Source organism: Cydia strobilella, chromosome Z, assembly GCF_947568885.1.
Source record: "Cydia strobilella chromosome Z, ilCydStro3.1, whole genome shotgun sequence".
NCBI lineage: Eukaryota > Metazoa > Arthropoda > Insecta > Lepidoptera > Tortricidae > Cydia > Cydia strobilella.
Window position 1 is genome coordinate 5,145,167 of NC_086068.1, and position 11,669 is coordinate 5,156,835.

General features: G+C 38.9%; 1 protein-coding gene across 3 annotated transcripts in view; it reads left to right on the forward strand.

Annotated features, from left to right (window-relative positions):
• Nucleotides 1-11,669, forward strand: part of LOC134754371 (Krueppel-like factor luna) — a 111,051-nt gene that overhangs the window by 21,598 nt on the left and 77,784 nt on the right. The gene's annotated exons all lie outside the window — the stretch shown is intronic.

Consider the following 11,669-nt stretch of genomic DNA (forward strand, 5'->3'; position numbering starts at 1 on the left):
TGGGGAACGCGAATCTCTGCGTAGGTGGCGCCACAACCACAATCTGTGGGTCTATCGCGAAACAAGAAAATCTTTTGTTTTCTAACATCTCTGTCACTCTTGCATATTCGAGCGATAAAGAGGCAGATAGCGGAATTTCAGATTCGAGCCTCCCGGTAGGTCCTCTGTAAACAAACCGCCTTGATGCATCAATGTCATATTTTATTATCTCTGTAAACTTGTCAAAAACCTGTTAAAGGTACAGTATGTATAAGTTACTCTATGGTTTACTAAAAAGGCTAGTGCTGCACTCTGGTGGCAGAACATTGCAGTAATATACCCTATTTAGTTTTAAAATGCTTGATAATAATTCGCGCCTTACATAATTTATAAGCTAGATACTATATCAAAAGAACATACATTTTTAATACATATCTAAGTACTTAGCATTCAATTTCCCACTTGATTTTGAGCTTTATGCCTCTTTAGATAAAGTTTAATTAGTTTTTCGCATAATAATATAATCATCGCAAACAAATACAATGAGCTGTTATCATTAAGTACCCGTTAGGTATTTTACTACACCGTAAAATGAAATCAGCTGATTTCATAATTTCTTAGTACCAGTAGGTGTGATTCATATCTATATATAATGTATGTTTCCCACAATATTAGACAGTAGAAACTGGCGATTGAAGTCCATATTTTACGGTGCACATACTTTTATAGTTATTTACGATACAAGTGCGAAATTCGCAACGAGTGGCGAAATTTAAATCACGACCGTAAGCCAGAAGGCGAAAAATCTCCTTATATGATCATATTGTTCTAAGAGAGGCTGATATTCATGGACGTGGGAAAAATACATGTAGTTCTTGATTATATTATCTTTAATAACACAGCTTCCGATACACGAATTACGACACTTCGCTCGATACAATTAATTCCCAAAGTAACCTCTCACTCGGACTTTTAATCAAACTTTACCCGGTTATTTATTATGTGACACTATAAACAAAAATGTGACAGTGATATATATAAAACCGATGACACGGCCTTCAATTAGCACGTGTATCGTACAGTCAAAGGGGAAGAACTACAGTCCTGAGCCGTTTTGTGGGATTCCCAGAAGCCTAACGCGGCTCACCCTAAAGACCTACTGTCACTACAAAACCATTCAACTCTGGAGGGAAAAACCAGGGTTGAACCATTCCAAAGCGCTTATCAAGGCCTTCAGCAAAAAGGCGTCTTCGAGCGCCTTGGCGCTGCCTAGGAACCAACTGCGCAACTTGGTCAGGGTGCTTACCGGGCACTGCGGCCTAAATAAGCACATGCACACTATGGGGAAACGTGACATGGGGCGGTGCAGACTCTGTATGGAGGCAGAGGAGACGCCCCTACACATCCTCACAGAGTGCCCCTGCCTAATGCGCACTCGTGACTTGATCCTGGGTGGACATATATTGCGCCCGGAGGAGTTAAAGTCTCTCGAAACCAAAAAGATCCTGCAGCTGTTCGAAGTTGCAGGTTTGGATCGAGAGTTGTAGTAGGTGGCGATCACAATAGATCAGAGATGGTCGCAGTGATACATAGGCTCTGGAGCCTTACATAGCCCCTAGAAAAAGAAGAAGAAGAAGAATCGTACAGTCAAGTGTTAAAATATGGGTTCAAACAATTACTCAAAAATATGTCCTATAGTCCTTAACTCGCTGACATAAGAGCTATGGGACATATTTTTGACTATGACGAGTGCACCGATATTTTACACTTGACTGTACAACGTTTGTAGATATGGCCCTTTAAATTTTCGACGTAGTTACGTAATGTGCTTATTATAGCACAGGGTATCGTAACGGAGCACTATATGTACTTTAAATATATTTACTCACTTTCTTCTACTTTATAATCTCGAAAATAATTCGTTTTCAGATTCTACGCAGTACTGCTTACTAAAAAAAAATTAATTCTATAAAACTTGGGACTTACCGATACATATATTCAAATTAAAATGAAGTCGTGTCTGTTTTCTACGAAGTCACTCACTATGAACCCCATTATATAACTATGAAAGGCACTTGTGAATCTCCACCAGAGAATCATGATTATCATTCAATAATGACTCCAAATGACTCATCACAGCCATTGAGGCGATGACTAAATGACAGTTGTCCTAGACATTGACATAAATGACGCAACCACTGACATGTCTATGTAAATAACAATGCGAAAAGTAATATTGGTAAATTCTCGTATAAAATATTATGTATTAGGAAGTTTCAAGCTATTTTAAGGCAAGGATTAAAAAGTTATGTTTATTGATAAAAGTGAAGATAAATCTAGATTATTTCGGTCGAAAAGGTAATGTATATTTTGACAATTTCATTTGTAATATTTGAATGTTGTTTGTGAAAAAGGTTGTAGTTGTAACAAGTGACATGTTCAACCTTCATACTTAAATTAACTTGAACGAATATTGCACGATCAATATTTATGGCGATATTTATTTATAGAGCAAGTATAGGAAATCTGGAGTATCTATTATGGCTCCTCTACACGATGGCCCAGAGCTGGACCAGCGAGATGGCCATGCGATGGTTGAGAGCACGCACTATGGAATGGGCCAGATGCCCACTACTTTGCATGGACGAAAAACCGTCACCGTGGCCATCCCTTCGCCATTCCGCCGCGCCATAAACCACCTGACACCACTACCCTCTACACGCTGGTCCATCCTAGTTGGCCAGTATGATGGCTCATCGTGTAGAGGAGGCATAAGTCGGACCACGCTATGTGTGCGTGCGGAATCGACTTGTTATGTCACAATTTTACTTCAACGATCGTACCGACCAACGTAAAATACTATAGTTATAGTCTGAATGTTCTCAAATGATTTTTACGCCTAAGACCTTAATCTGTTAAACAAAAGCCATTGTTTCTTTTGTGTGAGCGGTGGGCTACCGTGTCTGAGCGCGTGCCAAAGAAACAATGTCGTTTAAATAATGACTGTATCGAGTGGTTTTAAGGTTCAAATATATGTTATAATATGAGCGCTCGCCTACATTTAGGTGGTCGATGGTCCTACATTGCCAAAACATGCAGGTTAAAATTTAAGTATATGTAGTACTTAAATTTGAACCTTAAAACTACAACGATACAGCCGCTTTTTAAACGACTGTTGCTTTGACACGCGCTCAGACACGGTAGCCCACCACTCGCAAAAAAAAAAAACAATGGCTTTTATTTAATAGATTAGGCGTAAAAATCATTTGAGAAGATTTACACTATAATCCAGGCTAGTCCTGCCGTAGCTTGTATGTCTTCGGCCGATCGTAAAACCCGCCAGATCATGAAATTCCTACGCATAAAATATATACCTTCGTTTAAATCGTCTATGCTATAACAATCCCCTTCTTATAGGAATATAAAATGCGTATCGTCTCAATCCGCGGCGATGGCAACTGCCTCTTCCGCTCAATCGCCTACTGCGTCTACCACAACCAAGAGCGTCACAGAGAAGTCCGCATGAAGGTTATAGACACAGTTGTCAAAAACTGGCACAGATACAAAGACTTCATAATAGGAGACCGTTCCTACGGTTGCGGGATAGAGAGTGCCGAAGACTATTCCCGGCTCATGGCCAGAGACGGCGAGTACGCCGGTCACGTCGAGATACATTCGGCCAGCGAGGTATATAGAGATTACACGTTCAAAGTGCACAGAAACGGGTGCGGCAGGACTATAGATTACGGACACGGCCCTGTTGAGAGGCATTTGCTGTTTTCCGGGTATTTTGACGCGGGACATTATAGCGTTTTGGAATATTAGTTGTTTTATTGTAGTCTTTTAGTGCGAATATGGTTCTCCCTACATATGTCGACGCGGAATCGGCAAGAGCCGATAGAAAGAACCTTTATGTCTGCGCAGAGACGGCAGGCGTCTGCCGATGCGAGCCGAGCCAAATGACTGTTTCGCTCTTATTGCGCAGACAAAGGTTATAGATAGAAATATCGGCTTTCTCCAATTCCGCGTCGACATATGTAGGGAGACACTAACGAATGGCGATGCGTAATAAACCCTCGTTGACGTCAGCTGCCGCTCCGTTGGGTTGAGGAACGGCAGCCGCCCAAACACGTAACCGATTATCCGAACCCTCAATTTATCTGAACGCCGACTTATTTTATATGAACGTTTTTCAGGTTTTTAGGGATCCGTACCTCAAAAGGGAAAAACGGAACCCTTATAGGAGTAGGAGCTATTATTTAAAATTCTACAGTTGACATTTAATTTAGTTTATTAATTTGTTTTAATTGTTTTTTCTTAAAAATAATTATGTAACAAATGTAATGTGTGTTTTGTATATGACATTTATTCCGGTTTGAATTAATAAAATCTTATTTGCTTAAGTTAAGTTGCAATTTGTATGTCTATCTTTTTGTTTTTAGCAATTAATGCATGTTAGCCATTAAGTATTAATTGTAATGCCAATTAGCACGTAAAGTTTAGCTGTTAGTGCTTATTGAATGAAAAATAAATAAATGAAATGAATAAAGAGGCAGATAGCGAAATTTCGGATTTGCGTCGGTAGGTTCTCTGTATTCATAATAATAGAGGGGGGGGGGGGTTTAGACAATTAACCTTCCGCGCTTGTCCAATGCGCTTGTCCAAAAGAGGGGGGAGGCCTTTGCCCAGCAGTGGGACACAGTGGGCTCTGAATAAAAAATAAAATAGGTTCTCTGTAAACTAACCGCCTTGTATCTTGCTTGTATCTCCCGGCAATAAAATGATCCTGTCTCCTTGGTTGAAAACTCCTCGACGAAATGTCTATGAATAAAAATTACTTTTCCTATGCGTCAACGAATGTCAAGGTTTCGAAACGTGTTTGTGAAATTAACATAAACCTGTTCAATATGTTAAATAAACATAATACTGTGATCATGTTAACGTAACTTCTGCTTACTAAATAGGTGACTGCCGTTTTTACTAACTTTAGAAAGTAATCGTGTAGAATGGAAACAAAACGATTAGGTCGTGGTACTTATTGTGGTTAAAAATGCTAATTAATCAGTACAGAGGGCGCTAGGGGAAAAAGAAAGAAAGAAGATATCTTTAATATCCTGCGGTATTTCCGGATCTTAAAGGCCGGCAACGCACTTACAACCCCTCTGGTGTTGCGGATGTCCATGGGCGGCGGTAATCGCTTACCATCAGGTGATCCATCTGCTCGTTTGCCTCCTAATTCATAAAAAAAAATAGCACGAAATTCTGTACAATTTGTCCGTCTGTCCCTATGTATGCTTAGATCTTTAAAACTACACAACGGACTTTGATGCGGTTTTTTTTAATAGATAGAGTGATTCAAGAGGAAGGTTTATATGTATAATTTGTAAAGGTTTTGTGTAAATTAGTTGAACTACCCGTGCGGGTCGCTAGTAAGATCATAAAAAACTGGACAAGTGCGAGTCGGACTTGCCCACCGAGGGTTCCGTACTTTTTAGTATTTGTTGTTATAGCGGCAACAGAAATAGATCATCTGTGAAAATTTCAACTGTCTAGCTATCACGGTTCGTAAGATACAGCCTGGTGACAGACAGACGGACAGACAGACGGACAGCGGAGTCTTAGTAATAGGGTCCTGTTTTTACCCTTTGGGTACGGAACCCTAAAAAGCAGTGTGAAATGATTCCACATCGCTTAGAATTTTTTAGGTGAGTAAATTGTGTATTCCCGTTTGCCACTGGGAAAGAATGGGAATAGATGCATTCATATAAAGCATTCTCATTTGTCCCCGCCGGCGGCGCCGGAAACGTGGGGCGGGAACTAATGGGAATATACTGCCTTCGTTAAAATTTGTTAGGCCCACTTTTACGTTAGGCCAACCCATTTCAGTCAGATTTGATTGAAATATTAAATGTTTGCATCAACCATGGCTGATCCAAATCTATATTTACAATACCCGAAATAGATCAATCTACAAATCTGTATCTTCTACTGGGATAGACGGGCTACATTTGTGATGTTTTCAACCAAAAGGTACTTACCACATTGTCACTTGTCGATACGGTTGATTTCTAACTGAAGCTATATGTAAATAGCGCCTTACTGACAAGCGACAATAATATTATTTTAGTTGAAAATGGCTACATTTTTACAAGCTTTTATTTAACTTGCAATGTACCTATGTCTATATGTATGTATGTACGGGTCAAATATTGCAAGTTAAGTTTCCGATGAAGCTGAAAATTTGCATACATATGTAAGTCGGGTGACAATGCAATATTATGGTAACATCGAGCTGATCTGATGATGGAGGCAGGAGGTGGCCATAGGAACTCTGTGATAAAACAATGCAACCTAATTGTGTTTGGGGTTTTTATAATTGTCTCGAAGTTGCCTGTGTTTAGAAAAGTACAGTCAGCGATAAAAGCTTGTACCAAAAATGAAATTTTTGCCAAAACTTATATAATTAGAGAAGCCACGAATGTTTGGCAACTATGCGGTGTTTGGCCTATTCCGCCACTTTTCCGAATACTCGATATTCGGCCGAATACCTACCTATTACACCAGTTTATGAAGAAAAATTGCAAAAATAAAGTGTACCACAAACTATTATTTAATTTAATATTGAAAATGTATTATTGCGAAGGTGTTACTTTATGAAGATTTTTTTGAGCCAGCATTAGCCGTGCGTCTCGGTCTTAATGTACGGACAAGTACGAGCGAAATGTACGCGCGATAACTAAATGACATCAAGGCTAATTCGACACCAAACCGACATCAAACCTTACCTAACATCAAACCGATATTTGAATCGAATGGAATCATATCATTAATATCAGTTAGCTAGCTGTCATTAGCGCGGGCGTATCTATCGCTTGCACAGCTCGCACTAATACATGAACGGACAAGCGAAATGAACGCGCGAATGACGGCTAACTGATATGATTCTAATATAATTCAAATATTGGTTTGATTTCAGGTGCATATTCGAATTGGCCTGATCATTTTTTGATGTAAAATTGTACGCTCAAATTGGCCTCTGTGATATAAAAATTTGGGCACCTTACCCACTTCCCACGCTTAGGCATTCGAATTTCGAATAATAGACGTTACGATTTCGTCATAACTCGGCATTGACCGGGTGACCTTGGGCGGGTTTAAGGCCCTGCCGGCCAGACGTTGACATTCGTCTGAATAAAAATTCCATCAATGAGATTTTTTATCGTTTTTTATTGTTAATTAATAAAAGTCAGTTGTATTCTTTTTAAAGCATCACTATACTACCTATCTAGTTAGAACACAAACATTATGGGCCACCCCACACTATTAGCGTTTCCTGAGCGTCCAGTCCACTCTATGGCTGCTGCGCGACGCAACATTGGCGCAACTGCGCGGCGACGCCATTTTCCATAGCGCTGACTAGACGCTCAAGAGATGCTAGTGCGACCGTATATTGAAGCCAATGGGCCTGGGTTCGCATCCCGGTAGGGTTCTTATTTGTGCGACGACCACAGATGTATGTTCCTGAGTCATGGGTGTTCTCTATGTAGCAATGGTGGATGTGGATCGAGGATTTTCGTTTTGGGAGGGGTTGGAACTTAATCAAAACCCAATGAAATGAAAACTTTTCGGGCCCCTACCCAAACCTACCCTAGTTTGGAAGACCCAAGAAAATTTTCACGGAGTGACTCAGATGTTTTAGAGCCCATTAGTCTCGCCTCCTTATTCCGCCTTTGTTAGGTCCCTAAGGTATGCCCCGCCGCCAAATTTACTAACTAAAAAATTAGAAGACGTATAATTAAATTTTAAGATTTACCTCCGACCTTTCGAGGACGGCCTTGTCCCCGTGGTCTCGGAGAAGACTGGCTAAAGTTGTCATCAACATCTTCTAGCCGCGCGAGTTTTTCGTACTACCCGGTTTTCGCGATTTCGGGGTGGGTCCCATAGTAAAAGTTACTCAGTATAATCCCAAAACCACCCTGGCAACGGGAATGCACTATTTTTTAGCCACCGTGTATATCTAATATAGGAGACATACATATCTTTTTGGGGTTCCGTACCCAAAGGGTAAAAACGGGACCCTATTACTAAGACTCCACTGTCCGTCTGTCCGTCTGTCTGTCACCAGGCTGTATCTCATGAACCTTGATAGCCGCTATAACAACAAATACTAAAAAGTACGAAACCCTTGGTGCGCGAGTCCGACTCGCACTTGTCCGGTTTTTTATGTTAAGCTATTAGAATGATCAGAGAAATGATTAAATGATTTTTACTTACTTAAACTTTTTTTTACAGGTAAGGCCATTACAGAGCTGCGGCAGATGATGTCAATTAGCGGTAACTATATGTATAAATGCATATGCGAATGTTTCATATGTTTTCTTTCTATTATAATTTAATTTATTTGTATTACTTTGAGAGGCGTAAATCCATGACATTTGACGGGGACAAAAGATATGGCGTCGCGCGAAACTTGCGACGGAAGATTTGGCCGTTGCGTGCGATTTGGCGTTTATACCATTTATCTCAATTACTCTGAATATATACTTCTGTTGTTAAGTCCCCGGCAAGCTCGGTTCTCCATACAAACGTAGTTACGCTCTCATTTTAAAACCACTAGCTAGATTGCTCTGAAACGTTTACTTACAATAGGATAAGGTATATAGGACCGTAATTAATTTATGTAGCTTCAGATACAAAAGTAAAAAAAATACAGCGAATTTCAGTTTTTCATGCAAAACTTATTTTTGCTCTATTTCGTTTGTCTTATATACTAGAGCTTTATAAACTAATTACAAAAATAAATATCCCTCATACCATTGTATGTGCAAAGTTTCATTACAATCCAACACGCAGTTTTAAAATGAGAAAGAAACTCCGTTTGTATGGGAATGTGAAATTCGCTCGCTATTTTGTACTAAAATGACACTGCCGTGGTATGCAAGGTAACAATATACATACTGAATATAAAAGAAAATCAGACATGTTATTGTGATTTTTCTATCGAGCCAACCTTTTTTAGGTTCTGGTTAAAGTGTAAATAATAGTTTTTTCTTCGTGTAATTTTTTTCATGGCTTTTTTACATGTTTTTATAAAAAACTGTATTAAAACGTGTATAAAAGCCGCCCGCCTCAATGGACGTTTGGCTTGGCGGTCAAAGGGCACGCACGCTTCTAACGAACAAATTTACAAATAAGGGCCTGGCCACATGTACGCGGTGCGACGTCGCCGACGCAACGCGGCGCGTTTTGCGGTGCCGCCGCCGCAACGCAGAAATCTGCGGCGCCGCTCGCCGCAACGCAAAATCTGGCGGTGCGTCGTGCGACGCCGCGCGCGGTACCGCAAAACGATGCGCGGCGCCGCCCGCCGCAACGCAAAAACTTGCGGTGCGTCGTGCGTCGCCGCGCGCGGTGTCGCAAAGCGTTGCGCGTCGCCGCGCGCGGTGCCGCCCGCCGCAACGCAAAAATTAGGCGGTGCGACATGCGGTGCCGCGTCCGTCGTCGCGGCACCGCATGCGGCGCCGCGCTGCATAAGTAGTAAAGAATTCGACTACCAGTGTTTGACTGTTATTAAGAAGGCGCAGAAATAAGAAGCAATTGAAAAGAAAATTTTGGGTAAACCCATGTCTTCATGTCATGAATGATGATGGATATCATTTCAAAAGAAAATACGAGGCATTGAAGATGACTGAAAATAAATTTCATAACAATTTTCGAATGTATGTGTCGTGTTTTGAAGAACTTTTAAGGAAAATATCGCCTCTAATAAAGAAGAAACACATATTTAGAAGGGCCTCTGGAGATGTTGGGAATAACAATAAGGTAAGAAATCATAACTAATTTTGTATGTAAATTATTTTTATTCTTTAGACCATAATTATTAGGTAATTATAAATAGGTAAATATAAAAAAAAACATGTAAGTGTATGTCTTTTTGCAAAATCAACATGATATAAGATTGCCTTTGTTAGGTATATAAAATATGTTTATAGTTGTGGCTAACTAAATCGACAACTTTTATTTTTAAATCATCATTTTTTATATACCTGCTAACATGACTATAATTAACTTTTTTTTAATACATTTTTTTGTATAATTGTTTTACGAAAATCAAAAACTTCCATGAAATTACAGTGGAACCTCGATAAGGCGAATTCCTCGTTAACGCGAAATAAAATGCCAATGCCATTCCCTTTCCTTCATAGTCCAAAACCTCCATAACTCGAAATATTTAACCTCACAAGACGAAGTAACCAACTATTCCCTTCACGACTATAACTCGAAAAAGATATAAAGATTGTACTTTCTCCGTTTCTACAATTACGCCTCTTTAACACTAATAATTTTTCGTGCGTTTTACCTCTGTAACTCGAAACCTCTTTAAAACGAACAAAAACCCACAAGAACCTCTCTAAGTCGGTGTCCTCTACAAGAGGAATCCTCTTCGTTAGCACGTATTTTTTGGCATTTCCCATGAGATTCGTGCTATCGAGGTTCAACTATATAATTATAACTGTAATCGTTAGGTACAGAAAATCACAACTATGTAGTTTATAATTCTAAAAATAATACCACCACCATTTTACAAAAGCTTAAGTATAATTAAATTATTATACAAATTTGTAATCTCAATTAAGTCAACGTTCCATAAATAATAATATACTATAGATAGGTATATATTTTTAAAAATCAACAATCGTTTATCTATAAATAAGGTTCTAATGATTACTCACTAATTCACCAACTGTCATACAGGCTTAATATATCTTAGAAAAAATCAACAACAATCACAAACAGCTTTACTTACAAGTCAACATTCCAAAAATAATTTACACGCCTTTAGAGATAATGAAAATCAGGTCGTGTTCTAAAATTCTAAAATTAATACCGCCACCATTTTACAAAATAATATTTTTTTCTTTTTTTTAATACTTAATACGAAAGTGGAGGACCCGCGCGAAATCGCCGTTTCATACAAACGTGTAGTCCTGATTTTCCTCTCTGGTTATTAACATTGTTGAAAATATTTTGACACAATTTGTTGTATAGCTATGCCCCTATGGTTAATATATATACATCAAATTATGAAAAAATATTTTCCATAATATTAATATCTAGAGAGGAAAATGGGGAGTACGTTTGTATGGATTAGCGGCCGACCCCTTTGCTCTTGAGTGTATTTTAATAATTTTGCAAATCTGTAATTACAATTTGAATATATGTATATTATATAAATCAACTATCGCTTATATAAATATGGCTATAATGAATACTTGCTAATTCACCAACTTTCATACAGGCTTAATATAGGTATCTTAGAAAAAAATCAACAGTTTTCAATGTTTTCATATAGGTACAGTCTAGTTCACAAACATTTTTACAAGCAAACATTCGAAAAATAATAATACTATATGTATAAGTATACTATATGTACGAGTGGGGTCTTGGGTAACCATCTTGGTAAGATGAGTCTTGTTTTAACCTATAAATACATAAAATGAGTAAGATGTGAGAAGTTTGTTTATTACTAATTAATACTATACCTACTTACCTAAGTATGTGCGTTTTCAAGCGAAAAATAACTTGTTGCCAGTATTGCCAGTTGTTAATACGACACTACGCAGGAGGGCCTACCGCAAACACCGAAATTCGCAAAATTCGGGAATCTTTCTCTTTTACTCCAATTGAGGCGT